Genomic DNA, 19971 nt, shown 5'->3' with positions numbered 1-19971 from the left:
AGGTGGGTCCTGGGTGTCCGGAGTCCACCCGTAGAGGGGGGGGGGGGGGTACTGTCACTACCAGAGCTTTGGGACGTTCTCACAGCTCTGTTTCTCCACCCCTGTGATGATGTCACTACTAGAGCTGGGAGGAGTTCTCACTGCTCTGTTTACTTTTGGTTTCCTTCCTCCCAGCTGTTCCTCATGCGTTTGATTTCCCTCTCTTTATATCACCCCTCCTCCTATTGTAGGGCGTGGATTATAGTTCTCATTTCAGTTGTAGCTCTTGCTTTAGTATCTTCACTTGTAGCTATCAGTTCACTGGACCTGTGTTCTGCTGCAGCAAGCACTCCGGATATTGCCAGCTGTCCTTGGATCCGTCTTCTCTGCGGCTGCAACACCTTCAGCTAAGTGTACAGACATTGTTGTGTACCTGATTATTTTCTGACTGGATCTGAGGTGGCCACGGTTCCCTCCATATACTGAGTAGGGCACCGGTGGCCGTGCCCCTTCCACTATTGTAGGGGTTACAGTGGTCATCAGTCTTAGGCACGTGGGCATGCCTCGTTCCGCCATTTGTATCCGGGCATGTGCTTCAGCAGCATAGGGAGAGCTTTGAGGGTCTGACAGGGGTCATCCTTTATCCTCCCTAGTTTGGGTCCGGTCAGTAGCTCTTTTACTGTGTATACTATTGTTGCTCACATACAGCCGTGACAAGTAGAGATCCAAGTTAAGTATTTCAGGTCTGCAATCAAGTTGGACATCAGCAGCCGGATCCGTGTCTTCGTAAAAGATCTCTTTATTGAAAAGCATATACGTCTTAACGTGTTTCAGGGGTCTCAATACCCCCTTCATAAGGAGCAAATACAGGCAATCAGACACAATGTATGCTATAAATAACAAATGGATAAATAACAAAGGGGGGCGGTGCCACCGGAAGTGACCTCATCCGGTTAGCCAGCCCAGGTAAATACCATAAGGTTCATTTTATAATAATAATAACAATAATAGCTAAATCATGACACACATAGTACTGACGGTGGTATTGTCCTACAATCTGAGGACAATCTCTTTTCCCACCGTCGCTATATGTACTCACTTCTTTATATACTGTACATTACAGAGTGTTGACGAGAGATACAAAAGTAATGTAAGCATTGTACCTAGGCATATTCTTTCACGGATCTCTCCGATCCGCTCTGAGTTTCTCCTCTTCAGATAGGAACATTTATTTAGTAAGGCCATCTTACTGTGCCTGCCATTGTACTTCCTCCATAGCTCAAAACAGATCTCCCTTACAATCCTTTGCTTCTAAGACTGGACCGTCCAACATGCAATGCAGGATAAAGATGCAAGCATATAATTCAATTTTTTTTTTAAATACAAGTATTTAAAATAATGTCCTCAACAAAAACAGCAAAAAGTATTTAAGTCTTTGAAGGGGAAATATTAGATTTACTGTTACCGTTATAAGATCGGATTGTATTGTGATTGTATGTGTGTGGGGTCTGAGCAATCGGATATTGGCCAGCTGAGCAGAGATGTACCTGTCTAGTGAAGTGACGGTACGGTATGGGGTGTAAAGCTGGGTCGCCTCCCCGTGGTGCACCCTGGGTAACTCTAAATGAACCAGCAAATACTGGCGGTCTGACAAATAAAACTTCTCCTGAGTCCTGAGCAACAGGACACAAACTCTAATCTATAGATTGTGTTTCTGTGTGTGTGGTATTTAGTGTGTGGCAGGAAATTGATGTGCAATGTGCATGTGAGAGATATTTCTCTGCTGTCCATACATACATGTTACAGACACAGTGCTGTGATGTCACAGCAATACTTAGTACACCAGTCAGTAATATCTACTGAGACCTGATAAAATTAAAAGTTGTATGTATTGCAAAAAAAAAATTTGCATCATTAGCGACGATTTTCGCAATCGCGAATATCAGGAGTTCTTCCTCACTGTCACAAAAATGACTGCCAACCATGTTTTCTAATCTTATCAAACTTCGGGTAGTTTGAAAACAGTTGCTTAACTAGGCCACGCCCGTTTTGTGCATGCGCAATACCCGAATATTACATTGCCGATTTTCGCAATTAAGAAAATAATGAATGGACATCGCAAATTCTCGAATTCACAAATATATTACGAATAATCGCCAAAATATTAGTGAAATATCGAAAATTTGATTATAGCCCCTGCTACTCATCACTAGTCTTTATGACTATTAATTGGACCTTGGTGTGAATTGGACTCACTACGCCGGAGACCAGCTGCGCTCATAGTAGGAATAGCAATTGGGTAAGCAAGTTTTTATTCCTACTATTAGCAACATCTGCATTCCTGGCCTCAAGCAGGCAACAGTCTCCTCTATTTGCTATTTTACTGTATTTTAGCTTAAAATTAACAATATATAAGCTTTTCTATTTGTCTTGTTCTGCATGTCTGTATGGTTAAGTAGTTTGTTTCATACTTGCTCCAATTACTGGTACTTAAATGAATACATATAACTGTTTCATGCTATATTCTGTGATATTTAATTGGAACACCTACATCATCTCCCAGAACTTTCTCATCAGTGAAATGTAAAACTAGCAGCGAATAAATGTTATTGAACCCATAAGAAAAAGATCACAGTCAATGAGCTGTCTTTAGGTCAAGGGATACGTTCTGGATCATCAAAGCTGCTTTCAATGTCCAGAAAAGCAGAATAATACAGACAGTTTGTGACAAAGCTGACACCCAGTACTCCAAAAGGAATGGAATCAATTGTGACATTTTTCATTTATTTGTAAATGCCTCTTTGGCAGTACACTCACTCAAAACGACAATTGCCTCTTGCAGAATAAGGGAGGTGATGGCAAAATAGAGGAATCCTGACAGTTGTTTTAATGAGATTCTGCATTAGGGCCACTTTCTTACACTTTCCCCCGACAAGGAGCGCGCCCTTCACTTTCAATCTCATATCCTAGTAATTTAAAAAACGTTAACCCTATGAAAAACTAAACTAACCTCTGTTTAATCTGCATGACTGGTCCACTTTTTCATCACATCATGCAATTATTTGTGAAAGTAAGAAATCTCAATGTATTTTGGGGCATTTGTTTGCATATACAGTACAGCATGAGAAGAATAAAGTGATGCCTGCAAGATTAATCTATTACTGAATTCACTTTCATTGTTTCAGATTTCATATTGATTGAATAGATGAAGCACTTATCATACTTGCAGTACGTAAAAGTGCAAGTGTAGTTTTGTTAGAGATTTTCTTAGAGATTTATCATTTGCATGGATATGGGAAAAAATAACACTTAGAGTTTCAGATGGTGGCTATAGCCACTCTGTGCACACATTAAAGTAGTAGGTGAAATAAGGAATATTACAGGCAAAACAATGAGAAGATCTATCAAGAAGTGGCATAGAAAGTAACAAAAAGTTATGTTCCTATCCACTGTATAGGGGATACTGTTAGATCTATGAGGGTCTGACCACTTCCTTCAGACAGTACTTTATTAACTTCTTTAAGAGATAAAACATCTTCTGAAACATTGCACTCTAAAGGGATGCACAGTAATTATCTGTGTATAAAGAACAATATCTTTCATAATGAATATGGATAAGCAGATATGGTCACTGGAGCACTCATCTTCCTTCCTGTGATGCAGAAGTCCATGTCCATGCTGCCTCCTGGCTGGCATAGCTGATGGAGCAGTGCTGCTCCATCCACTCCACATAGCTGAGGCTGGCTGTGCGTCTGATATGCCACTCTTCCGCAATAGGACATGTCAGCCTTCTCCAGCTATTGGATGTCCCCACACCTAAGTCATTCCCAGCTAATTGCTTGCTACCTTAGGATACGTTTTAACGCAGCCATTTGTGATAAATTATTTAATAACAAATCAAATTTCTTTTCAAACTTTGGCAAAGCTACAGAATAGAGTTTTTCAAAACTTTGCCCATCTCTAAATATTGGAAAAGTGTCTGAACAATAGGTTATATTTAGAGATGGGCAAAGTTTAGAAAAATTCAATTCTGTAGCTTTGCCAAAGTTTGAAAAGAAATTTGATTTGTTATTAAATAATTTATCACAAATAGCTGCATTAAAACCCTATTCAGCCTATCAATCATTGGCACCATTTTTAAAGGGTTTCTACCACCAGAAATACTGTTATGTAGCTGACTGACATTAGCGATGCGCCAATGTCAGCACTACATAACAGTATGTTTCTAACATTAGTCCCTGCAGCCGTTTTTGTTAAAAAAGCACTTTTATAGATATGCTAATGAGCCTCTAGGTGCTATGTGGGCGTCATTAGCACCTAGAGGGCTCCGTCCACTAACCATTTCAGCCGCCCATCGCGTCCCTCCAGCCCGCCCTGCTCATGTTGATTGACGTGAAACTTCTCAGTATCTTGTACCAATTCCCACACCTGCGCCGTGCTCTTCTGTATTTGGCGCAGGTGCAGTGAGGGAATGCCGCGCTCCTGGTGCCGGCTTCCTCATTGTAACGTAGTTGGCGCAGGCGCAGTGAGGAAGCTGGCGCCGGGAGAATACAGAAGCGCACGCCGCAGGCGCGGGAATTGGTACGAGATACTGAGAAGTTTCACGTCAATCAACAGGAGCGGGGCGGGCTGGAGGGACACGATGTGCGGCTGAAATGGTTAGTGGACGGAGCCCTCTAGGTGCTAATGATGCCCACATAGCACCTAGAGGCTCATTAGCATATCTATAAAAGTGCTTTTTTAACAAAAACGGCTGCAGGGACTAATGTTAGAAACATACTGTTATGTAGTGCTGACATTAGCGCATCGCTAATGTCAGTCAGCTACATAACAGTATTTCTGGTGGTAGAACCCTTTAACGGCCGCTTAGACAGAAATGGACCCATCTGACGTCTGTTAAAATGGTAATAGACTAGTGCAATATGGTCTTTTGGGTTAAAAGAAAAATAATTACTCACCTCATCCACTTGCTCACACAAGACAGTCTGATCCTCTCTTGATTGAAAAAAACCTGCTGAAGGACCTGTGCTGAGTGTGATGACATCACTGTGTGCTCTTTGCTAAAATTTGGACTGGACTCCGCTTCAGATGTTTCGCTTCGCTGAACACTAGTTATAATGTCTAATGTCCTGATAAGGTGTACAATTTTCTTGTTTTGCCTGTTTATGTACTGACTTTACTGCCTGATCTGATCTCTGTCCTTGTACTGACCCTGAGTTGCCTGCCATGAACTTTGGACTTATTTTGGATTGCACAAACTGCCTGTCTTGACCTCGGTTTGTCCTCGACTACAGTTTTGCCTAAACCTTTAGGGGGAGATTTATCAAACTGGTAAAATGTAGAACTAGCATAGTTGCCCATAGCAAACAATTACATTCCACCTTTCATTTTCCAAAAGAGGAGTGATAAATAAAAGGTGGAATCTGATGGGCAACTAAGCCAGTTCTATCTTACACCAGTTTGATAAATCTACCCTTAGTGATTTGCACTGTTGTCTCTTGACCCCCATGGGTCAGCAGCTTCTGAGCTGCGGCTACTCTAGGTGGTAGCAGCCTAGTGGTTTCCCTGTAGAGGAGTCCCAACTCCTGTATATAGGATAAAAGGTGAAGTCCAGGGGGCTGCCAGGATAACACCCTTAGGAGTAGCTGCTTGTGTGTAAAAAATCCAGCATCAAGGATAACAGTTTATCTTTATTTATTCACATATCAGATATAAAACCAGTATTTGGTGAAATATAGGGAGGATCATATTTACACATGTAAATGATGCAGGATAATTTTACTGAATTAGAGAACGCCCTTGTGAATACTAAAAACTGCAAATTTACCAAAGATTTAAATGACTATGTCACAGACACAGATTATAATTGGAAACATAACTGTGAAGGACACACACCTGAAACATAATAATCCTAAAACATGTGGACAGATAACCCATTCACAAGTCACTTTCAGTTCAACAGAATTTGACTCCTCAGAATATTTGGACTGTGATAAGTCAGATAGAAATAGATCACAACAACAAAAATGTGGTCCACTACAGAATAGTACTATACATAGTGGCAATGGCAATCATCTGAATAAGAGTAATCTAAATTTAAAAATAAAAACCAGTTATGGAGGGCAAACGGCAAACATAGAAGCAGAAGGGAGATTTCCTGGGCAGAACAAGAATCTTTAAACTCATAACAGGTATGGAAAGTGTGTTCAGCTTGTCCTCCTTACCTCTATCACCAGAACAGATTGATTAGGTTACATTTTGTACCTGCAAAGCATTATGACAAGTTTGTAACATTGTTGGATGCTAAGAAATTAGCGTAGCGAGATTATTGACAATTCAAAAGACATTTTTATATGGCCCTACAGATCAGCCTTCAGATATTGCTAAATTAGTTAATTGATTTACCATATTTTCACTTTAGAAGATGCACCTGATTATAAGACACACCTACTTTTAGAGGAGGAAAATTTGAATTTTTTTTTCAGCAGACCTCAGATCAGACCGCTAAACTTTTTCAGACCTCAGATTAGACCCCCAGTCTACAACAGACCCCCATATCAAACCCCCAATCTTCATCAGACCCCCCCAATCAGACTCCCAATCTTTATTAGATCAGATCACCATTCTTTATTACTAGTGATGATCGGCACACGGCGGTATTCAGCCGAATACTGCATGTGCTCGTGAGCAATGCTCGAGTCTCTGCCCCGCATGTTTCTTAAACGTGTGGGTAAGTGTTGCCCTCCCTGTAATGCTGTAGCCATGTTGGCTGCTGGCATTACAGTGATTGGCTGGCCAGAACGCGTCATCAGGTGCTATATAGCACCCGATTACGCATGTTCAGCTCATTCTTAGTCAGGGAGAGCTGTGCTGAGGAAGGGACAGTCAGTGTAGGGAGTGATTTAGGAATATTTTTACCACCAAAACTTTTCAGAGACCCAAAAGTCCTTTTAAGGACTATTGTTTGTGGCAGCAGCAATCTATATTTTTAGCGCAACCTGCGCTATATTGCAAAAACTTTACAGACCCAAAGTCCTTCTAAGGAGTATTGTGTGTGGCAGCAGCAATATTTTTTTTTAGCGCAAACTGCGCTAAATAGCTAAAACTTTACAGACCCAAAAGTCCTTCTAAGGACTATTGTGTGTGGCAGCATATCTATTTTTAGCTCATCCTGTGTACAATAGTTAGGCCGCTGCAGACAGCGACATTAGCTGCGCCACATCTCCGGTGTAAAGTGTGCGCATCCCAAAAATATCTGTGACATCCAGTGTACTTTTTCAATAGATGGTGTCCGCTGTGGACAGTGACATTGGCTGCGCCACGACTCCAGTGTAAAGTGTGCACCTCCAAAAAGTATCTGACATCCAGTGTACTTTTTCCGTAGACGGTGTCAACTGCGGACAGTGACATTAGTTGCGCCAGATGATAGCTGGGCAGTTAATGTACAAGGTTACAGTCTGTTTAGAAAGGATCGTCAAAACCGGAGAGGGGGAGGGGTCTGCCTTTATGTAAAGTCCTGTCTAAAGCCCACACTCCGTGAAGATATAAGTGAGGGACATGAACATGTGGAGTCACTGTGGGTAAAGATACATGGAGCTAAGAACAATAATAAATTACTAATAGGAGTTTACTATAAACCACCTAATATACCAGAGTCCACAGAAAATCTACTACTAAATGAGATAGACAAGGCGGCAAATCATAATAAGGTGGTTATTATTGGGGACTTCAACTACCCAGATATAGACTGGGAAACTGAAACTTGTATATCTCATAAAGGAAACCGGTTCTTGGCAATAACCAAAGACAATTACCTCTCCCAACTGGTTCAGGACCCGACTAGAGGGACGGCCATACTGGACTTAGTATTAACCAATAGGCCTGACAGAACAACAGACGTGCAGGTTGGGGGACACCTGGGAAATATGACCATAAAGTAATAACCTTCCAATTATCATTCAAAAGAGCGTTTCTACACGGAGGAACAAAAATACCAAACTTCAAAAAAGCTAAATTTAGCCAACTAAGAGAGGCCATAGGCCTAACTAACTGGGACAAAGTCCTCAAAAATAAAAATACCGCCACAAAATGGGATATCTTTAAAAGCATCCTAAAATCTCATTGTGAGAGGTACATACCGTATAGGAATAAAAGGTTAAGGAACAAAAAGAAACCAATGTGGATAAACAGAACTGTAAAGAAAGCAATAAATGACAAAAAGAAAGCATATAAAACACTAAAACAGGAGGGTAGCACGGAAGCACTGAAAAACTATAAGGAAAAAAATAGAACATGAAAAAAACAAATAAAAGCGGCCAAACTAGAGACCGAGAGATTAATTGCCAAAGAGAGTAAAACTAACCCTAAAATGTTCTTCAATTATATAAATGTTAAAAAGTATAAATCTGAAGGTGTCGGCCCTTTAAAGAGTAATGAGGGGGGAGTCGCAGAGAGGGACGAGAAAAAAGCAAAGCTGTTAAATATTTTTTCTCCAATGTATTCACTGAGGAAAATAAACTGTTAGATAAAATGCTGAATGTAAAAAGAAATTCCCCATTAAAAGTGTCCTGTCTGACCCAGGAAGAAGTACATCAGCGACTTAAAAAGATTAAAATAGGCAAATCGCCAGGACCGGATGGCATACACCCCCGTATCCTAAGGGAAATAAGTAATGTCATAGCCAGACCCTTATTTCTGATATTTGCAGACTCTATACTGACAGGGAATGTCCCACAGGATTGGCGCATAGCAAATGTGGCGCCAATATACAAAAAGCGTCCAAAAACAGAGCCTGGAAACTATAGGCCGGTAAGTTTAACATCTGTTGTGGGTAAACTGTTTGAAGGTTTTCTGAGAGATGCAATGTTAGAGCATCTCAACGGAAATAAGCAAATAACGCCATATCAGCATGTCTTCATGAGGGATCGGTCATGCCAAACTAATTTAATCAGTTTCTTTGAGGAGGTATGTTCTGGACTTGACAGCAGCGAATCAATGGATGTCGTATATCTGGACTTCTCCAAAGCATTTGACACTGTACCACATAAAAGGTTAGCATATAAAATGAGAATGCTCGGACTTGGAGAAAATGTCTGTATGTGGGTAAGTAACTGGCTGAGGGATAGAAAACAGAGGTTGGTTATTAGTGGTACACACTCAGATTGTGTCACTGTCACTAGTGGAGTACCTCAGGGGTCAGTATTGGGCCCTATTCTGTTCAATATATTTATTAATGATCTTGTATAAGGCTTGCATAGTAAAATATCAATTTTCGCAGATGACACTAAACTGTGTAAAGTAATTAACACTGAAGAGGACAGTATACTACTACAGAGCGATCTGGATAGACTGGAGGCTTGGGCAGATAAGTGGCAGATGAGGTTTAACACTGACAAATGTAAAGTTATGCACATGGGAAGGAATAATGCAAGTCAGCCGTACATACTAAATGGTAAAACACTCAGTAACACTGACATTAAAAAGGATCTAGGAATTTTAATAAACAGCAAACTAAGCTGCAAAAACCAGTGTCAGGCAGCTGCTGCCAAGGCCATTAAGATAATTGGTTGCATCAAAAAGGGGATAGATGCCCGTGATGAGAACATAGTCCTACCACTTTACAAATCATTAGTCAGACCACACATGGAATACTGTGTACAGTTCTGGGCTCCTGTGAACAAGGCAGACATAGCAGAGCTGGAGAGGGTCCAGAGGAGAACAATTAAAGTAATAACTGGAATGGGGCAACTACAGTACCCTGAAAGATTATTAAAATTAGGGTTATTCACTTTAGAAAAAAGACGACTGAGGGGAGATCTAATTACTATGTATAAATATATCAGGGGTCAGTACAGAGATCTATCCCATCATCTATTTATCCCCAGGACTGTAACTGTGACAAGGGGACATCCTCTGCGTCTGGAGGAAAGAAGGTTTGTACACAAACATAGAAAAGGATTATTTTCGGTAAGAGCAGTGAGACTATGGAACTCTCTGCCTGAGGAGGTGGTGATGGTGAGTACAATAAAGGAATTCAAGAGGGGCCTGGATGTATTTCTGGAGCGTAATAATATTACAGGCTATAGCTACTAGAGAGGGGTCGTTGATCCAGGGAGTTATTCTGATTGCCTGATTGGAGTCGGGAAGGAATTTTTTATTCCCCTAAAGTGGGGAAAATTGGCTTCTACCTCACAGGTTTTTTTTTTGCCTTCCTCTGGATCAACTTGCAGGATGACAGGCCGAACTGGATGGACAAATGTCTTTTTTCGGCCTTATGTACTATGTTACTATGTTAGATCTGCAGTGTAAAGTGTGTGCATCCAAAAAATATCTGTGACATCCAGTGTACTTTTTCCATAGATGGTGTCCGCTGAGGACAGCGAGATTAGCTGCGCCACATCTCTAGTGTAAAGTGTGCGCATCCAAAAAATATCTGTGACATTCAGTGTACTTTTCCGTAGGCGGTGTCTGCTGCGGACAGTGACATTAGTTGCGCCACATCTCTAGTGTAACGTGTGCACTGACAAAATTCATCTGTGACATCCAGTGTACTTTTCAAATAGACGGTGTCCAATTCTGACAGTGACCTTACCAGGGCCACATCTGCAGTGTAACGTGTGCGTTGAAAAAATTCATCTTTGACATCTAGTGTACTTTTTCAATAGACGGTGTCTGCTTCTGACAGTGACCTTACCAGGGCCACATCTGCAGTGTAAAATGTGCACTGAAAAAAATTATCTGTAGCATACAGTGTACTTTTTATGTAGATGCTTTGGGCAGTGACATTACCGGTAGTACCTCTCCTGTATAACGTTTCCTCATCCCAAATACCTGTGACATTGCCTGTAATTTTTTATTAGCCGCTGGTGACAGCATTGACATTATCTGCGGGATATCTCCTGTTTGACGTTTCCACATCCCAAATACCTTTTTAAATTTTTTTGCACATACTTCCAAATCCTATGCTACAGTACGTGTGACATACTTTCAAGCATATATAACATTAAATATGTAGAAGGCGAGCAGTAAGGGACGGGGAAGTGGCAGTGATGCTTATGGTGCACGCAGAGGCCGTGGCCCTGGGCGCATTGAAAATGTGCCTGCTGCCAGAGCACAAGAAAAACAATCATCCATGATACCTAGCTTCATGTCCCAGTTTTCAGGGCAGTACAGGACACCACTATTGAAGTCAGAGCAGTGTGACCAGGTGGTCGGTTGGATTGCAGCAGATTGATTGGATTAATGCTTCCAGTTGGTTAAGCACCACCTTGTCTTCCACCAAGTCCAGTCTTGATACTCCTTCCTCCCACCGAGGAGAGTCTGGCCAAACAAGTGATCCCACACTCGGATATTCCAAGGACCTCTTTTCATCGCTATTCATTGATTTGGCTCTCTCGCCAAGCACGCTTGAAGAGGGACAGATTTTGTGCCCTGATTCCCAAACTCTTGAGCATCCACAGTCACAAGAAGATGAGGTGGATGAGGATGAGACACAGTTCCCAATAAGTCCACGGCAATTAGAGTCTCAAGAGGTTGATGAAGAAGATGAGACACAGTTGTCAATCAATGAGGTTGTGGTTAGTTCAACAAATCAGAAGGATGAGCAGAGTAAGGAAGTGGAAGAGGAGTCACACCACTGCCTCCTCTTCCCCTATGTTATGTGCTGGCCAATCCCCTGTTGAGGACACAGGCCCGGATGCCTTCCACCCTGCACCTGGACTTTCACAAGCACCATCAGCGAACACATCCACTTCCTTGTCCGAGCGCAGCGTCCAAATGTCCATACCCCAGGCCTTTGAACCCAAGTGCTAATACCCAGCCACCCACCCACCCACAGGCCATAGCACTAAATGTGCAGCTTTCCAAATTACTGGCCCTAGAATTGTTCCCACTTTTCCTCCTCCGCCTCCTCCTCCACTTCCACCTCCGAATTATCTGCGTGCAGCAACAGTCAGCCATCAGTCGGTATCTGGAAGCAGTGTAGCACTGCAGTGGGGAAGCGGCAACAGGCATATGCTGAAGCTGATATGCTTAGGGGACAAACAGCACACTGCCGCAGAGCTGTGGAAGGGGATAAGAGACCAGACTGAGCTGTGTCTCTTGCCACTCAACCTACAACCAGGCATGGTTGTGTCTGATAATGGCCGTAACTTGGTGGCGGCTTTGGAGCTCGGCACGCTGACACACATCCCATGCCTGGCCCATGTCTTAAACTTAGTGGTTCAGCGGTTTCTCAAAACCTACCCCAATTTGCCTGAGCTACTTGTGAAGGTGCGCCGTGTGTGTGCACATTTCCGTAATTCATTGACAGCTTCAGCCGGTCTGTCAGTGCTGCAGCAGCACTTGAAATTGCCAGCTCACAGGCTGTTGTGCGACATGAGCATGCGCTGGAACTCGACGTTCCACATGTTGGCCAGGCTTTGTGAGCAGCAGAGGGCAGTAGTGGAATACCAGCTGCAACATGGTCGTCGCCTTTCCAGTCAGCTTCCGCTATTCACAAGCGAGGAGTGGGCATGGATGTCTGACCTCTGTGAGGTTTAAAGAAACTATGCGGTATCAACCCAGTGAGCGACGATAACGCTATTATCAGCTCAACCATCCTACTTCTGTATCTACTCAAACGCTCGCTGCTCACAATTAAGGCCGATGCTTTGCATGTTGAAGAGGTGGAAATGGGGGAAGACATTACAGATCACTCTCAGTTCGTCTTCTCAGTGCGAATTGGACAATGAAGAGGAGGAGCAGGAGACGGTTGCCTCAGCTACAGAGGGTAGTACCCATGGAAGTTTAATTCCATCTGTCCTACGTGGATGGCAAAACTGGAGGAAGAGGATGAGGAGATTGAGAGTGATCCTCCTGATGACGACAGCGAAGTCTTGCCTGTTGGTACTCTGGCACACATGGCTGACTTCATGTTAGGCTGCCTTTCCTTATATGCACGTTATATGCATTTTAGACAACACAGATTACTGGATGTTCACACTTCTCGACCCCCGCTACAAAGAGAACTTCTCATCTCTTGTTCCTCTGGTGGAGGGGATGAGCAAAAAATTGCTCCAAAAATTTTCATCTGACAACGCTGGCGGCAGAGTCCATAGTTCCGAGCAACCAAGGAGGGGAAACAAGGGGAACACACAACAGTTCCAACAGAGGCAGCGAAACACTCTCCAAAGCCTGGGACAGTTTCACCCCGCCAGCACCCTCACCCTGATACGTGGCCTACTGTCACAAGGAGGGAAAAATTTTAGAAGATGGTGAAGGAGTACATAGCAGACCATGTCAGCGTCCTCAATGATCCCTCAGTGCCTTATAACTACTAGGTGTCCAAGTTGGACACGTGGCACAAACTGGCGTTCTACGCCTTAGAGGTGCTGGCCTGCCCTGCCGCCTGCGTTTTGTCTGAGCGGATATTTAGTGCTGCTGGTGGCATTATAACAGATAAGCGTATCCGCCTGTCAACTGAAAATGCTGACAGGTTGACTCTTATAAAAATGAACACGGCCTGGATGCCCCTGACTTCTCGACTCCATCAGATGAGGCTCTTTAAATGTGTTGTTTATAATGTACTGAATACACTGTATTCCCGTGCACCCCTTCCACCACAAAAAAGGTTATATAGTTTAATCTTCCTTTTCTCATCCTTCTCCTCCTCTTCCATCATATCAACATGCTTATTCGTCGCATATAATGCCCTCGCATATATGCCCTCGTATCTAATGTTTGACAGGGTCAGCTCACCTGCAGGCCCTCGCATATAAAAAAAAATTAGGGTCAGCTCACCTGCATGCCCTCGCATATAATTTTTTAGAGGGTCAGCTCACTAGCAGGCCCTCAACTAGAATCTTTTACAGGGTCAGCTCACCTGCAGGCCCTCGCATATAATGTTTTACAGGGTCAGCTAACCTGCAGGCCCTCGCATATCATTTTTTAGAGGGTCACCTCGCCAGCAGTCGCTCACCTATAATTCTTTACAGGGTCAGCTCACCTGCAGGCCCATGCATATAATGTTTAACAGGGTCAGCTCACCTGCAGGCCCTAGCATATAATTTTTTAAATGGTCAGATCAGCAGCAGGCCCTCACCTACAATCTTTTACAGGGTCATCTCACCTGCAGGCCCATGCATATAATGTTTTATAGGGTCAGTTCACCTGCAGGCCCTCACATATAATTTTTTAGAGGGTCAGCTCACCAGAAGGCCCTCACCTACGATCTTTTACAGGGTCAGCTCACCTGCAGGCTCACTCATGTAATGTTTTACAGAGTCAGCTCACCTGCAGGCCCTGGCATATAATTTTGCAGAGGGTCAGCTCACTAGCAGGCCCTGGCATATAATTTTGTAGAGGGTCAGCTCACCAGCAGTCCCTCACCTACAATCTTTTGCAGGGTGAGCTCACCTGCAGGCCCATGCATATAATGTTTTACAGGGTCAGCTCACTTGCAGGCCCCGGCATATAATTTTTTTAGAGGGTCTGCTCACCAGCAGGCCCTCACCTACAATTATTTACAGGGTCAGCTCACCTGCAGGCCCAAGCATACAGGGAGTGCAGAATTATTAGGCAAGTTGTATTTTTGAGGATTAATTTTATTATTGAACAACAACCATGTTCTCAATGAACCCAAAAAACTCATTAATATCAAAGCTGAATATTTTTGGAAGTAGTTTTTAGTTTGTTTTTAGTTTTAGCTATTTTAGGGCGATATCTGTGTGTGCATTTGACTATTACTGTGCATAATTATTAGGCAACTTAACAAAAAACAAATATATACCCATTTCAATTATTTATTTTTACCAGTGAAACCAATATAACATCTCAACATTCACAAATATACATTTCTGACATTCAAAAACAAAAATAAATCAGTGACCAATATAGCCACCTTTCTTTGCAAGGACACTCAAAAGCCTGCCATCCATGGATTCTGTCAGTGTTTTGATCTGTTCACCATCAACATTGCGTGCAGCAGCAACCACAGCCTCCCAGACACTGTTCAGAGAGGTGTACTGTTTTCCCTCCTTGTAAATCTCACATTTGATGATGGACCACAGGTTCTCAATAGGGTTCAGATCAGGTGAACAAGGAGGCCATGTCATTAGATTTTCTTCTTTTATACCCTTTCTTGCCAGCCACGCTGTGGAGTACTTGGACGTGTGTGATGGAGCATTGTCCTGCATGAAAATCATGTTTTTCTTGAAGGATGCAGACTTCTTCCTGTACCACTGCTTGAAGAAGGTGTCTTCCAGAAACTGGCAGTAGGACTGGGAGTTGAGCTTGACTCCATCCTCAACCCGAAAAGGCCCCACAAGCTCATCTTTGATGATACCAGCCCAAACCAGTACTCCACCTCCACCTTGCTGGCGTCTGAGTCGGACTGGAGCTCTCTGCCCTTTACCAATCCAGCCACAGGCCCATCCATCTGGCCCATCAAGACTCACTCTCATTTCATCAGTCCATAAAACCTTAGAAAAATCAGTCTTGAGATATTTCTTGGCCCAGTCTTGACGTTTCAGCTTGTGTGTCTTGTTCAGTGGTGATCGTCTTTCAGCCTTTCTTACCTTGGCCATGTCTCTGAGTATTGCACACCTTGTGCTTTTGGGCACTCCAGTGATGTTGCAGCTCTGAAATATGGCCAAACTGGTGGCAAGTGGCATCTTGGCAGCTGCACGCTTGACTTTTCTCAGTTCATGGGCAGTTATTTTGCGCCTTGGTTTTTCCACACGCTTCTTGCGACCCTGTTGACTATTTTGAATGAAATGCTTGATTGTTCGATGATCACGCTTCAGAAGCTTTGCAATTTTAAGAGTGCTGCATCCCTCTGCAAGATATCTCACTATTTTTGACTTTTCTGAGCCTGTCAAGTCCTTCTTTTGACCCATTTTGCCAAAGGAAAGGAAGTTGCCTAATAATTATGCACACCTAATATAGGGTGTTGATGTCATTAGACCACACCCCTTCTCATTACAGAGATGCACATCACCTAATATGCTTAATTGGTAGTAGGCTTTCGAGCCTATACAGCTTGGAGTAAGACAACATGCATAAAGAGGATGGTGTGGTCAAAATACTCATTTGCCTAATAATTCTGCACTCCCTGTATAATGTTTTACAGGGTCAGCTCACCTGCAGACTCTCGCATATAATTTTTTGAAGGGTCAGCTCACCAGCAAGCCCTCACCTACAAGTCCAGTCTCACTATCCAAGAGTCTGGTGAACACAATCCTCACTGCCGGGAGTCGCGTAACTAGTTATCATGGAGGAGTCTAGTTCGTTATCGGAATTAACCAGACAAATCACTCTACTAACTAAGAACGTCCATGCACCACCACCCACAGAATCGAGAAATAGCTATCAATCTGTCAATCTTTTCCGTGTCCGGGCCGGGTGAGGTTTCCCGTGTTGAGTCAAATTAAACGCAGGCTCCACTCTTGGTGGTGCCCTTCCGTCAATTTTTTTACGTTTCAGCTTTGCAACCATACTCACCCCGGAACCCAAAGACTTTAGTTTCCCAGAAGCTGTTTGGCGGGTCATTGGAATAACGCAGCCGAATCGCCAGTCGGCATCGTTTATGGTCGGAACTACGACGGTATCTGATCGTCTTCGAACCTACGACTTTCGTTTTTGATTAATGAAAACATTCTTGGCAAATTCTTTCGCTTTGGTTCATCTTGCGCTGGTCCAAGAATTTCACCTCTAGCGGCGCAATACGGATGTCCCTGGCCATCCCTCTTAATCATGGCCCCAGTTCTGATAAATCAACATAATAGAACCGAAGTCCTATTCCATTATTTCTAGCTTAAATATTATGTCCTCTATATAATAGAGTGCCCATGTGAAAAACAGTACATAGGCAGAACAAAGAGATTATTAAAAACACGAATCTCGGAGCACATGAACAAGATTCAAAATGGCTATGAAAAACTTTGTCCAAACACTTCAAATACCATCATAATAAAGATCCAAGCAAATTAACATTTGCTGCATTTGAAAAGATAGAGGCACATTGGAGGGGGGGAGACCATATTGCAAAAATGTCAAGACAGGAAGCTAGATGAATTTATGATTTCAACACCTTACTACCGGATGGCTCAAATTCAGACTTTGAACTGTTTGGCTTCTTGTAAGAACGGGGTAGGTGCCCTTCGCTGATGGGACATCGGAGTCATGCTGTTCTATCAGCACTCCGATCTCCCCTTGGTGGAGAGCACTCTACCTAATATCCACACGACCACACCTCAATATATTTACACATCTATTAAATCTCAATGCTCCTCCATAAACAGTAGAAGTTAACATATGAAAATTCTGAAATAACCAATAAAAAAAGCAGTAGATATTACTTTGTTGGACACTATTACCCAAATAGTATATAAAGGGATACAGTGTGAATATTAACTATGAAAACTAAATATAAAACCAAAATATTAGAAAAACGCATGAAAAACGCATGGAAATCGCACATGCAATTTTTCTATATACTTATACAACTTATACTAAGCTATGTCAACTACTAAGGTTTTTTTCTATATTTTTATCTGATTTTAATCTTATTTATGTTTTAATCATCTAAAAGGGTAATATCACCTTTCCAGGTTTTCGCAATAACCCATAACTGGCTCCAGGTTTTCCAAGTGACAGATAAAAGATATATAAAGGACTGACCTTGTGGGGGTTCAGATATGGCTACTGAGGAAGAGGTCTGGGAATCTCAAAACGCGTTTTTGCCGACATTTTGAAACACCCACATAAATATCTTAAAACAGCGATGAAAGACTTCGGATACTACTAACAGCGATATAACTAACAGCGATTTGTTAGCCGAACATCCGCTGACAACCAACATTACAGCAATCTCTGAATCCCGTGAGAACTACGGTCATCACGTGAGACGTCGAGCCGTAGCAGGAGCAAAAACAAGTGCGCATTCGGACACCAAACCAGAGTGATACCATAGACACCATGATCAAGGGGGTGAGTACACTGAATATCGAGTGGGACGCCACCGCAACCAGTGTAACTCAACAAAACAACTAAACAGTGAATATTAAACACATGAGTGTTCCTTACTAGTGTAACCAACAAGGTTGTTATCACCAAATTCCAAGTTTCAAGAGCAAAAATTAAGCAGTTTCAAGATAGATTAAATGCCACACTGTTGAACTGTGCCGCTGCCGATGCTGCTATAAGTCATTACTATTGCTATTTACCACTGTCACTATAGACTACTACTACCGCTGTTTACAATTGCTGGTGGTACTACTGATTGCTGCAGCTGTTGGTAATCGCTACTATTGACTATTGTTGCTATGGACTATCGCTGCAATTCACTACCACAGCTAACAACTGCTGTTATCAACAACTGCTGCTATTAACAACTGCTGCTATTTACAACTGCTGCTATTAGCAACTGCTGCTACTAACCATTGATACTACTGTTGCTATTGACAACCTTTGTTGATAACTACTGGTGTCACTATTAACCTGTTCCGGACATAGGGTGTACCGGTACGCCCTGATTTCCCGATCCTTAAGGACACAGGACGTACCGGTACATCCTATGTATTTCCGATCACCGCCGCAGGGTCAATGCCCAGGGGGGTCCTGTGACCCCCCCCCCCCGTATCGGCGATCGCTGCAAACTGCAGGTCAAATCAGACCTGTGGTTTGCAGCGCTTTCGGGAGGTTTCTGATCCCCGCGATCAGAAACTTCAAAATGGCTTTATTTTATGTTTAAACCCCCCCCCTGCAGCCCTCTGTGTTATGTGCCGGCGGGCGCAGCGGGGGGGGGGGGTGTGGGACGGTGCGGCAGTGTGGGCGGGAGGGCCGCGATCATCAGGGTGGTGCTGGAGGGGCGGGCAGGCACGCAATCATTTGCCCGCCCCCTCTCTCAGGATGGCCGAACGGTTTGCAGGGTGTCAGCACATTGCTGACACTCTGCTTGAAATGCCTGACATCCGTAGGGACCGCTGTATGGAAGAGGTTAACAGGGAGCTCCCTCCGTCCCCATCACCCACTGTTTTGCTGCGGCAGCGAGTGATGGTTACCATGGCAATCGGACGCCTTCACAGACTTTGTAAAGTGAAAATAAAGTACAGTACACTATATAGTGTACTGTATTATACAGACATCAGACCCACTAGATCTTCAAGAACCAAGTGGGTCTGGGTAAAAAATAAATAAAAAAAAAAGTGAAAAAAGTAAAAATAAAAAAACACATTTATCACTGATTAAAAATGAAAAAAAAAAAAATTCCCTACACATGTTTGATATGACCGCGTCTGTAACGACCTGATCTATAAAACAGTCATGTTACTTTCCCCGCATGGTGTACGCCATAAAAATTAAAAATAAAAACTATGATCAAATAGAAATTTTGCCCACCTTAATTCCCCAAAAAGGTAATAAAAGTGATCCAAAAAGTCGTATGTATGCCAAAATAGTACAAATCAAACTGTCACCTTATCCCGCAAAAAATGAGCCCCAACATGAGACAATGGCCCAAAAAATAAAAAAAAATATGGCTCTTAGACTATGGAGACACTAAAACATGATTTTTTTTTGTTTCAAAAATTATATTATTGTGTAAAACTTACATAAATAAAAAAAAGTATACATATTAGGTATCGCCGCTACCATAATAACTTGCTCTATAAAAATATCACATGACCTAACCCCTCAGATGAATTCCGTAAAAAAAAAAAAAACGGTGTAAAAAAAGACATTTTTTGTCACCTTACATCACAAAAGGTGTAATGGCAAGCGATCAAAAAGTTACACGCACCACAAAATAGTGCCAATAAAACCGTCATCTCATCCCACAAAAATCATACCCTACCCAAGATAATCGCCCAAAAATTGAAAAAACTATGGCTCTCAGACTATGGAAACACTAAAACATGATTTTTTTTGTTTAAAAAAAGAAATCATTGTGTAAAACTTACATAAATAAAAAAAAGTATACGTATTAGGTATCGCCGCGTCCGTAATAACTTGCTC

This window comes from Bufo bufo, chromosome 4, assembly GCF_905171765.1.
Source record: "Bufo bufo chromosome 4, aBufBuf1.1, whole genome shotgun sequence".
NCBI lineage: Eukaryota > Metazoa > Chordata > Amphibia > Anura > Bufonidae > Bufo > Bufo bufo.
Note: the sequence above shows the minus strand (reverse complement) of the source record.